This window comes from Spermophilus citellus (genome assembly GCF_964194105.1).
Source record: "Spermophilus citellus genome assembly, contig: SCAFFOLD_365, whole genome shotgun sequence".
NCBI classification, from domain to species: domain Eukaryota; kingdom Metazoa; phylum Chordata; class Mammalia; order Rodentia; family Sciuridae; genus Spermophilus; species Spermophilus citellus.
Genome location: NW_027673101.1, coordinates 1 through 11,696, shown reverse-complemented (window position 1 = coordinate 11,696; position 11,696 = coordinate 1). Strand labels below are relative to the sequence as shown.

Here is an 11,696-nt window from a genome sequence, read left to right as displayed (position 1 = left end):
CTTGGGAGTCACCCTGCTTGTGCCCCATCCAGATTAAGCAGATGCAGAAGCCCCAGCTTCACTGGTGGTGGGGACCTGGGAGAACTTGTTTCCAGGAGCCACTCCCTAGGCCCAGAGTTGGAAGGTTAATCGGATTAAGTGAGCCACCAGGGTCCAGGAGCACACCAAGCAGCCTGGTGGGCGGAGACACCAGCCCTGGCAGGATGGCGCCCAGATCTGGGGTCAAGGTACTTCCCTGGCGCCAGTGCGCAGCCATGGAATCCACGCAGAGGTGCACTCGCAGGCCCAGGGGACGCGCCTCGGCCACCCTCAGGTGCTCGGGATCCCAGGACTCGCAGCCACTCAGGCCTGGGGAGGGGAAGAGCGAGAGACCCTGGAAAGGAAGCTGAGGTGCTAGGAAATGGTGAGTCACCGAAACCCAGTCCCAGGCTCATTCTCTGCGGGGGCCCAGAGAGCAGCGCTGGGGTGGGGGCAGAGGGAGGTGGGGGGCCCCCCCGAGCAGGAGGGGGGGCCTGGGTTGAGACGCAGAAACTGCGCCCGAAACGCCTGCGGAGCCGCTCCAGGATCCAGCGGGGTGACACGCCTCACCTCAATGCCTTGGAGACTCGACTCCCCACTCTCGGGTCTCCGAACCCCTCCAAGACCTGCTCCCTGCCCCCTCATGGCCTGTGTCCCCCACATTAGGTCGGCACAGATGCGCTGGAGTTTCCCCCCACTAAGACCCGCTCTGCCCCTCCCATTCGGAGCCGGGACTCCTCCCCAGGGCCAAGTCCTACAATCTCTATAAGGCAAGTCCCCTGCCCCACCCTGACAAGGCTGTGACACCCTCCACACTCATTTTTTAAGACATGCAGGCCGAAGCCCGAGTTCTCCCCAATAAACTCGAAGCCCTTCGTGTCCCATCCTGGTCCTCACACCGAGCCATGGCCTGTCACACACTCTAAGACACAATCCTGTCCCACCCCCAACACGGTCTTGACCCCAGCTGATCCTCCTGTCCCGTCCTCTCCCCATATGGCCATCTCGCCCTATCACTTCCCTAAAACCACCTGGTCCCGACTTGGGGCCCTGCATGAGTGTCCTCTCGCCCCCCCCCCCCGCACACCCCGCGCCCCCTCCCTGCTGCTGCTGGGGAGTCCCCAGGAACAGTCTAAGCCACTGCTGTCCCTCCCCCGGGGCCTCTCTCCCCTTCCCCCAGCACTGAGGGTCCCTCCAACACTAGGGCCGCCACTGGACCCCTGTGCCGTCCCTTCCCCTCCTAAGTCACTCCCCAGATCGCTCCTGGGACCAAATGTCCACCCAGGGGCAGCTCCGCAGTGCCCAACACTAAGGCCCGCCCCTGTCCCGCCCCCAGCATGTCCAGCCCCCCATCCTAGGGCAGGCATCTTTCACCACCCCACCTTAAGGCCTAGTCTCCCCCTAGACAGGCCCTGGTGGGCTCCTGGGAGTGTCCCCTTCCAGCCTCAGCTGTGCGTTGCCGCTCACACTGAGGCACGCCCCTTGCCCCACCCCCAGCACATCCCCCCTCTAGGATATGCCCCTTGCTCAGCCTCCTGCAGTCCATTGCGCACTTTAGAACACGCCCTTGCATCGCCCTCCACCCTGTCCCCCTAGGAAGGCCCCATCCAGCTCCTGGGCACGTCCCCCTCGCAGCCCCAGCTCCGCAGTGCCCAATAATCAGGCCTGTCCCTGGCCCACCTCCAGCACGCCCACACCCCCCACTCTAGGACACGCCCCGCCCTGCTCCTGGCCCCCAAGTCCCCCATCCCGCCCCTGCGCAGCTGTGCATGGCCTTATGACCCCCCCCCACACACACACTCTGCTCACTAAAAACCACAGGGTGCAGACCCTTGACTTTTCCTCCATCCCCGCCCCGCTGCCACAGCTGGGTCCTCCTCCCAGCGCTAGGACACCCCAGTCCGCTCTGGGTCCTCCAGTCCGCCCACTGTGCCTTCTGGTGTCCCTGTCCCTCCAGCAGTAGGATCATCCTCCAGTCCCCCACCTTCAGGGCGCACAAGATCTATAGCAGCCCCCGCCCCTTCCCTCCGGCTACCCCCTCCCACTGTGACTCCACCCGCCTGCCCTCCCCGGTTGCCCCACCCCCAGCACATCTTGGACAGCTGAGTACCTCTGGGTCCTGGGGCAGGTGGAGCCCAGGACACCATTGAAGCTCCTAGTAGCCTCTAGGGCAGTGGGGCGCCTGGCCCCCTGTTCAGATGCTCAGGGACTCTCTCCTCTGCCTGTTGTTGTGTCTCTGGGGTTGCTTTGAATCCCCCATCTGTGGTTTAAAATCCTAGTGTCCCTGCAGGTCTGGTCCTCCTAGTGCCCTGTCTGATGCTTGGCGCAGCCTTGGAGCACCTCGCACTGTGGACCAAGGCGCCTGCCAACCATCAGCCACCTCCTGATCCGCTGAGGACCCCAAGTGGCAGGCCTCAGGCTCTGGACCCCACGTTCGCCCCCGCTTTACTGAGAGTTGAGCTCAAATGACCTTAACCCAGAGGACCCATTTAGTGACAAAACAAATTCAAAGAGACCATGACTTGCACAACAAGAAAGGGTGTTTCCAGGGTCACCCTGGGGTGTTGGTAGCGACAAATGTCACCACAAATTCACTCAGAAATCTCCCAGGATTCAGTTGCCCGATGTCCAAAAATAAACAAGGAAAAAAACAGAAAGTGAAAAACTTGTAAGTCAGGCATTTGTCACAGCACATTGTTACAACTGTTTTGTTATCATTTGCCACCGTTAATCCTTTGCTATGCCTAGATTATAAATTATACATTATGACAGGCATCTATATATACTGAAAAAGTATAGTCTATATAGGGTTAGGTACTAGCTGAACTTTCAACATCCTCTGAGATTTTTGGAATGTGTCCCCAGAGGATAAAGAGGGGACCTCTGTGCTGTTCGCATGGGGTTAAAGTGGAGGGAACTTTCTGATGAGGGCTCAGTTTCTGATTGCTTGCTGAGAATCTCCAGTTTGGGTGCAGGGAGAAAATGGGCCTCTCTCAGCATTAGTCTTGATTGGCCATTAGCAGTAGGGATTCCACCCTGGTTATTTTGGGCTGTTGGACTCCGTGCAAAACCAGAGGTTTCCCACAGCTGGATAATTCTCTTGGGGCTCAGTTGGCATTATAGGAGTTCAGTTCAAGCCCTCACCAGAAGCCTGACATCTACATATGCATGGTGTAAACTTTGCATGCCAAATCCTGTACATTTATTTCCTCTGCAGAGACTGTGCTGCTTTTGCTCCTTGTATGTTGGCTTCTGCAGACCTGTGAGTAGAAACCACCTAACGCTTCCAAGCCAAACATCCTGCTGATCTTGGCAGATGATCTGGGCATCTGGGATGTTTGTTGCTATGGGAACCTTACACTGAGGTAGAGTGTAGTTTGGGTCATGGGGTTGTGCCTTGTGTGCAGTTTAGTGGAATAATTCACTTAAAATCGACCAGTGCAAATGAAATTTCTTAGTGCTGCAGAATTCAGCACCAAAAATGATTATTCTCCAAGAGTAAAAATAGGGTCTTAGCCCTCTCAAACAACTTGATGTCCTGCTGAGTTTATAAGGGTTTTTCTGTGGCTGCTGTAATAAATAACCAAAAACACAGAGACTTAAATGTAATCCAGGAACCACCACCCCTCCCCCAGCCCTGGAGGGCAGAAGCTGAGACCAGAGTCCCAGGCTGAGCTCCCTCCATGGGCTCCAGGGAGGCTCCTCCTGACTCTCCAGCTCCTGGGGCTCCAGGTGGTCTTTTGCAGAACAATATAATGGCCCCTCAAAAGCTTAAGATTGAATCACGATATGACCCAGCAATGTCACAACTGGGTTCAGACCCAAAGGATTTGAAAGCAGTGATTCCAAAAGATATTGGCATATCCTGTGTTCACAGATATGGATGGATGGTTGGCTGCATCAGAAGCCCTGATCCCCAGTATGACTGGAGACTAGGGAAAAAAGCATATCTTAGTGGGGTGGGGGGGAGCTAGGGCCAAAAATGGGGCCAAGGAAAAGGTCTGAATGGGGGTCTTTGGAGGCCAGAAGATCTTAGAGAGTATGGGATATTTTCTTATTTTGGCTAAACTGTGTAGAGGATTTCACACAGGCTTGTAAAATTGTACTCTGTTCTGAGTCCTTTATTCTCAGAGTTAGCAAATGACTAGAATTTTACCCCAAATCCATCATTTATGTATCCATTTATGAATGAGCCATTCCTCCACCCACCCATCTGTCCATGTTTTCATCCAGGCATCATCCATTTGTCTATCTGCCCATCCATCCATGGTGGATGGATAGATGGATGGGTAGGTAGATAGATGGATGAATAGATGGGTAGATGGATAGATGGTTGCCTGGATGGATGGATAGATGGTTGCCTGGATGGATGGATAAATGGGTGGATGGGTGGATAGGTGGGTGGGTGGATGGATGGATAGATCGGTGGATGAGTGGATGGATGGACGGATGGGTGGGTGGGTTGATGGATAGATGGATGGATGGATGGATAGATGGTTGCCTGGATGGATGGGTGGGTGGATGGATGGATGGGTGGGCAGATGGGTGGTTGGCAAATTGGTAGATGGGTGGATGGATGGATGGGTGGGTAGATGTGTGGGCAGATAGGTGGTTGGCAAATTGGTAGATGGGTGGATGGGTGGATCGATGGAAGGGTGGGTGGGTGGATGGGCAGACAAATGGGTAAATGGGTGAATGAATGAATGGATGGATGGATGGTTGAATGGTGGATGAATGGGTGGGTGGGTGAGTGGATGGATGAATGGATGGATGGACGGGCAGATGGATAGTTGGCTGGATGGGTGCATGGGTGGTGGGCTGGCTGGCTGGCTGGAAGGACTGACAAGGTTCTTTAACCTTGGTCCTACTGGTACACTGGCCCAGATCACTCTGTGATGGGCCCATCCTGTGCTTTGTAGGATGTTGAACAACATTTCTGGTCTCCACCTGCTGCTCACCAATAGCACCACATCCCAAAGTGGGACACCTCCAGTGTCTCTGCACTTTTCCAGTTGTCCTCAGGGAAGCAAAACTTTTCTTACGGGGGGCCACTGAGGTGGTCAGCTTTAGGTGCGTGAAGAACAAGGTCTGAGCTTTTATAGCTTAGCTTCCACCAGATGCAGCCTCCTCCAAGGTAGAAGGGAAGAGACTAGCACCTGTCATCTGACAGTCCATGGGGAATTCCATGAGCTCTAGGGGCTGGGTCACTGCCTTTGGGATGCCTATCTATAGTGAGATTCTCAATCTATTTTTGCACGTCTGACTGCAAAAGCTCTTAGGTGAAGTGTTTCATCTTCTCTTTGAATTTTGCACATGAGAAACCTGGTAGGAAACTCAGGGTGCACCCTTCGTGGATGCTGGTGGGATATTTAAGGCACACAAGCCCCCTGGGTTGCATACCCCCCCCGAAAAAATAAGAAAAAGCCAAAAATGTAATTTTGTTGGGGTCCATCTTCCTCTAAGAAGCCCTGTGATGTAACCACAGAGTTATTGTGACAAGAGGTTCCCATAACCCACCCTAAGAGGAGAATGCCACTACGCAGATGTGCATTTCATACCCCGAACCCACCCAAGGTCCTGGATGAGCCCAGACTGCCTGGGCTCAGAACCCACGGCATTCCCCAGCTGGACAAAAGCTTCTCTCACAGCCCGTGTTTATACTCACTGTGCAACATCATCACCCCCAGAAAGTGAAACGGGCAAGGTGTCTGTGTGCCAGCCCCCCAGGCCAAAGCCAAAATTCAAAATCTGGGGTGCCCTTTGTAGCTTTGGCAACAGCTGAGGTGGGGGGAGGGCTGTAGGAGGAACCGCCCAGGGTGAGCCTCATCTGTCCTTTGCAAACTTAGAGAAGTGGGCACACTAAGACAGGTGCCACGCAGCCCCAGGAAGTTCCATGCAGGCCTCGTCTGAGGCCCAGAGCATTCCCAACCCTTTCCCAAGTGATATTCATCTGATTTTCTCAGGACCCCCAATATCGACCGGCTGGTGGAGGAGGGCATGAGACTCACCCAGCACCTGGTGGCCCCCCGTTCTGCACCCCGAGCAGAGCCACTCGGATCAGGTGGGTGTTGTGGGGACCCTGTACAGCAGCTCCCGGCTGCAGCCTGGACCCTATCGCCGCTCTAGCTTGGTAGTGATCCCGCAGAGACTGGGAAATTGAAAGCTAATGTGCCCTCCTGTCACCTTCCTGCAGTGTGTGCTCCGAACAGGACCTCGTATACCCTCGCCCCTCAGGACCCTTAGCCCCGTGGGTGTTAAAACCCACGCACAATGCCGGACGCGGTGGCGCACGCCTGTCATCCCAGCGGTTGGGAGGCTGAGGCAGGAGGATCACGAGTTCAAAGCCAGCCTCGGCCAAAAGGAGGCCCTAAGCAACTCAGTGAGACCCTGTCTCTAGGTAAAATGCAAAATAGGGCTACAGATGGGGCTCAGGGGTTAGGTACCCCTGGGTTAATCAAATGGGAGTCACAGATAACCACACACCTCTTCCTGAGGTCAAGATCATCCCTAGCTGATCTGGGACACACAGCACGCTGCAGATTCTGCGTGAATTGTGCTGATACTCAGAGAAAAAAATTGCTCAGGGAAAAAACACTCAACACAAATGTCTGTGCACGTCTGGTACTAGAGAAACGTTCTTTTCCTTCTGGTATTTTCCACATACCAGCTCTTGTCTCATCAAATTGCCAGGTAGGTGCCCTTGGTAGGCTGTGTGGAGGGAGCCTTCTGGGACGGGATGACCACCATCATTGATGGATGAGAAGCAGAAATACAGTCATTGACAGGTGAGATACAATGCTCCATAGATGATGATGGTGATACTGTCAATGAAGGAAGATGGATTAATGATGCTCAATTGATAGCAATCCTGTCAATAGATAATAGAGGAACAGGTGATAGCTAATGATGGGTGATAGAGGTATATAAAGGTGACAGATGCATAATGCACATACAGGTGACAGATAAATGATGTGTGGATAGAAAGGGGATAGATGCAACATAATGGTACCTGGAAGATAGGTAATGATAGATAGATAGATAGATAGATAGATAGATAGATAGATAGATACATGTACTGAGTTGGTTCTCATGATAGGCAAGGTGTGTCCAACTTATGCAGCTGACATTGGGGCAGATGATGCTCAGTGGTGGGGTCATACTGTGCACAATAGCACATTTAACAACCTCTCTGATCTGCACCCACTCCCTACCCAGAGCACCACCTCCCCACCTTCCCCAAGTGCTGACAGCCAGATTCTTGCCCACTGTCCCCTGGTGCCCAGAATCCCTTTGCTAAGACCTGTTCCTAGCAAAGGGAAAATGAACCTTGCTCTGCTGTGGGATCTGCAGGAATGGACAACGATGAGTACCTGGTCCTCTATTGGAACGCAGGCTTAGGCGGGCTTCCTGCCAACGAAACCACTTTTGCAAAAATCCCAAAGGAGCAAGGCTATACCACCAGCCTTGTAGGTATTTGAACACCTGATTCCCCTCCCATCCAATTGTCAAGGGACCAATTTCCTCTGGAGGAAAAAAAAAAAATCTTTCATCCTTCTCCACCTCCCGAGTTGGTATCTGGTTCCACTCCGGCCCTCTCAGATGGTTTTCAGTTCAGAAGTTCTCATTGCAGAGGTTTGGGGTTCTTTGATATATATTTTGCCTTCTTTCCTTCTATGAACCTGTCTATCTTCTTCAGCCCCAAGGAATCAGAAAGCTCTTCAGAGCCTGGCTCCACCACCTGTAATTCCAGTAGCTTGGGAGGCTGAGGCAGGAGGACCGCAAGTTAGAGGCCCACCTCAGCAGTTTAGCAAGGCCCCAAGTAACTCAGCGAGACTCTGTCTCTAAATAAAACACAAAAAGGGCCGGGGATGGGGCTCGGGGGTCGAGTGGCCCTGAGTTCAATCCCTGGTACCCCAAACCAAAAGCAAGTCTTGGTTGAGGTCACTCATAGCCTCTGCTGATTCAGGATCTGCTCTTTGGAGGTTTTCTTTCCCCTGACCACATCCAAATGGCCCCGGGGTTCTTTGTCCCAGGCAACAGCGTGTGCCCTTGGTGTGGCTGACCACCCACCCCCACTTGCAGGAAAGTGGCACCAGGGCGTGAGCTGCGCGTCCCGCGGGGACCACTGCCACCACCCACTGAACCACAGCTTCCACTACTTCTACGGACTGCCCTTCACCCTGATCAACGACTGCGACCCTGACAGGCCCCCAGAGCTGGGGGTCACAGTGGCTGCCCGGTTCAGCCGCTACACCTGCATCCTGGCTCTGGGCGTCCTCACGCTCACGGCTGCCAAACTCAGTGGCCTCCTCTCGGATCCCTGGACCGCAGTCGGGTGCAGGGCCAGCCTCGTCTTCACCACGTGGTTCTCCAGCTGTGGGTTCCTGTGACTCTGGAAAACTGTGTGCTCATGCGGAACCACCAGGTCACCAAGCAGCCAATTGATGTGGGAAGCACCACCAGACGGATGCTGCAGGAAGCCACGGCCTACATTCAAAGGTGGGGACCCTCACGATCTGGGGTGGGGGGCAGGTTCTGAGCCGTGAGCTACCCTGGGGTCCCATAGCAGCAGGTGCATTGAAAAGGTCCAAATTCACACTTCATTCACAAATGAAAGGAAGCTATCCTTCTTCATCGCTACATAGTATTCCACAGTGTATTTGCGGAAGGATTTTTTTATGGAGTCACTTTGCCCACCTCTGTCATCCTAGCAGGTGGGGAGGCTGAGGCAGGAGGATGGCAAGTAGGAGGCTAGCCTCAGCAACTGAGAGAGGCCATAAGAGACTCAGTGAGACTCTGTCTGTAAATAAAATATCAAAAGGACTGGGGAAGTGACTCAGTGGTGAAGCACCCCTGGATTCCATCTCTGGTGCTAAAAAAAAAGAAGAAAAAGGAAAGGCCCAACCTCTTCATATGAATTGGTTTCCACACTCGGATCTCTGCTTTGAGTTACCGGGTTGCACTGGAAAGTATCCAAGTAGTGGTCGTGCATCAGGGACTCCTTCCAAGGCCCAGGGAATGCCTGAGACCCCAGAGAGTACCCAACCATTTATATATAAGTAATAAATAAATATTCATACATTTACTACAATATATAGCTATTTCCCTATGCATACATACCTATGAAGATATTTAATTTATAAATTAGGGAAAGCCAGAAATTAGCAGCACCTAATAATAAAATAATAATGATGGCAATGTTCTGTAACACAGGGTACATGGGTGGGGTGTCCCGTCCCTCCCTCTCAAAATATCTTCCTGTACTATACTGACCATGGATGTTGTTTTACTCAGACAAAATTGCCACTGTGACCAAAAGTCCCAAGAAGAACATTTGGAGGAGGAAGAGTTTATTTGGGGCTCATGGTTTCCAAGGTTCAGTCCATGGTTGGCCGACTGACTCCATGGCTCTGGCTCAAGGGGAGCAGAACAAAATGGCAGAAGGGTCTGGAGGAGGAGAGAAGCTCAGGACAGGGCACCAGGAGGCAGAGAGAGCTCTGCTCAGCAGGGAAAGGATAGAGACCCCAAAGGCACAGCCCAGGGATCCCCTCCTCCAGCCACACCCTACCTGCTACAGTCACCACCCAGTGAGTTCATCCAAGTGGATTAATCCACTTCTAGGTCACACCTCTCATAATCTAATCATTTTACCTGTGAACTTTCTTGCATGGTCTCACTCATGAGTTTTTTTGGGGAACCCTCACAGTGAAATCCCAGCAGGTGAACCCAGGTCATGGACGCAGCACATTCAAGGTCCACTGTGGACACCATCATCTGCCGTCCATAATTCCAGTGGTTTTCTAATTTCACAAACAAGGACAGGCCCTTTCTCCTCTTTGTGTCCCAGCTGCACGTCCACAATCCTCTGGTGACCTTGAAAGCCTTCCTCAGGAGAAGCCGCCATGGTTTTTACAGAGACAACCTGGAGGAAATGGAGTGGTTTGTAGGTAAGTCAAGATCAAGAACGGGGGAGAGTACACCCCACTCGTGTCATTTGTTTGTTCATTTCTTCCCAGTGATAGTCTAATTTTGCACAAAACCAATCATTTCGTTAGCAATCAGTTTTGTGAGAAGCTGTCATTCAGCATCATCCTTAGTGGTTACAGGAAGCAGAGAGACAACGTTAGCTTTCGGCATCGTGGAGGAAAAGGGCTCTGCTTTTAGGGCTTTGGGACACGCTAGAGAGAAGCAAGAACTTGCAGACTCTTCCATCTGCGAGGGTTTCCTGGAGACGTGGAAGCCCTCGCAGGTCAGGTGATATGTCCTTGCATGAATATCCTGACATCTGAACTACGTGAGAGGCAGATGTCCCCAAGGAGGACAGCAGCTCACATCCCTCGTGAATTGGCCTCTGTGCCTTCAGGGGTAGGAAAAACTGCTGGTCTCCACGGTGCAGGGAGATACTGCTGGGTATGCAGGTGTCCCCTGCTCTGCTGATAATGGCCATCATAAATTTTACTGCTATTGGTTGTGGTTCCTTCCATGTGGGCTGGAATCTGTCATTGCTTTACCCCGCCCTGGGGCACCCTCTCACCCTTTTATTAGGGCACTTGACCCCACCGGCACTGCACATAAAAACCATGCCTGCTGACAACGTCCTGGATATTTCTTTGCAATTCTCTCCTGGTTTTCGAGGTGACGCAGTGCTAAGCAGACCTGGGCACGACAGTCTCAGCACCGTGATCTCACATGTCCCTGTGGTCTCTTGGCAGGGGGCTCTTTCTGTGATGGTCCAGTACAAGATGGCTTGTGCATAGAATGGGAAGCGCATGCCCCCAGCTGAGACCCGTGTGGGCACTCTCTCTGACACCTTCCACCTTCTCCACAGTTAAAGCCCTCCATGCCCTTGATTAGAACCATCTGAAGAACTCCACAATCACCCATTAGGACTCCAATCATGGAGGGTTACTGGAGGCCACAGATGAACACCAGCAGCTGGGGAGGTGCAATGGGATCTACAGAGGTGAGGGGCTAGCCACGGGGAGGAACAGAGACAGGAGGCCAAAGGAGTCTGCATCGGAGGTCCCAGAGCAAGGAGACTATGGAGGAGGAGGGGGGATGATGCTGAAGAGGAGGAGGAGAAAGAGACAGAGGTGGAGGAGGAGAATGAGGAAAAGAAAATGGAGGAGGAGGAGGAGGAGACAGAAGAGGAGGAAAGGAGATGAAAAAGAAAGACAAGGAGGAGGAGTAGGTGGAGAGATGATGATGTTGATGATGAGGAGAAAGAGGAGAGATGAGGAGGAGGAGAGGAAGGAGAAGGAGGAGGAGATGGAGGAGGAGGAGAAGGAGGGAAAAAGGATGGAAAAGAAAAGAGGATGAGAAAAAGGAGGAGGAGAAAGAGGAAGAGAATGTGGAGGAGGAGGTGGTAGGTGAGAGAAGAAGGAGGGGGAGGAGGAGGAAGAAGAAGAGGAGGAATAAAAGGAGGAGGAGATGAAGTAAGAGGAGATGTAGGAGAGATGAGGAGGAGGAGGAGGAGGAGGAAGAGGGGAGATGAGGGAGGAGGAGGAGGAGAGGAGGAGAAGAAGAAAAAGGAGATGGAAAGAGCAGGAAAAGGAGGCTAAGGAGGAGGAGGAGGAGAAGGAGGTGGAGGAGAAGGGGAATAGGAGGAGAAAAAGATGGAGAAGTAGGGGGAGGAGAAGGAGGATTAGGAGGGAAAAAATGGTGGTTGTGGTGGTGGT

The 11,696-nt window shown here is 52.8% G+C and overlaps 1 pseudogene across 1 annotated transcript; it reads left to right on the top strand.

Moving 5' to 3' along the window:
* Positions 1-203: 203 nt before the first annotated feature.
* LOC308640109 (arylsulfatase D-like) lies at positions 204-10,981 on the top strand (annotated as a pseudogene). The gene is made up of 7 exons: positions 204-313; positions 3,236-3,383; positions 5,982-6,099; positions 7,369-7,488; positions 8,101-8,517; positions 9,829-9,965; positions 10,847-10,981. The product of its transcript is annotated as an arylsulfatase D-like (transcript).
* Positions 10,982-11,696: the final 715 nt, after the last annotated feature.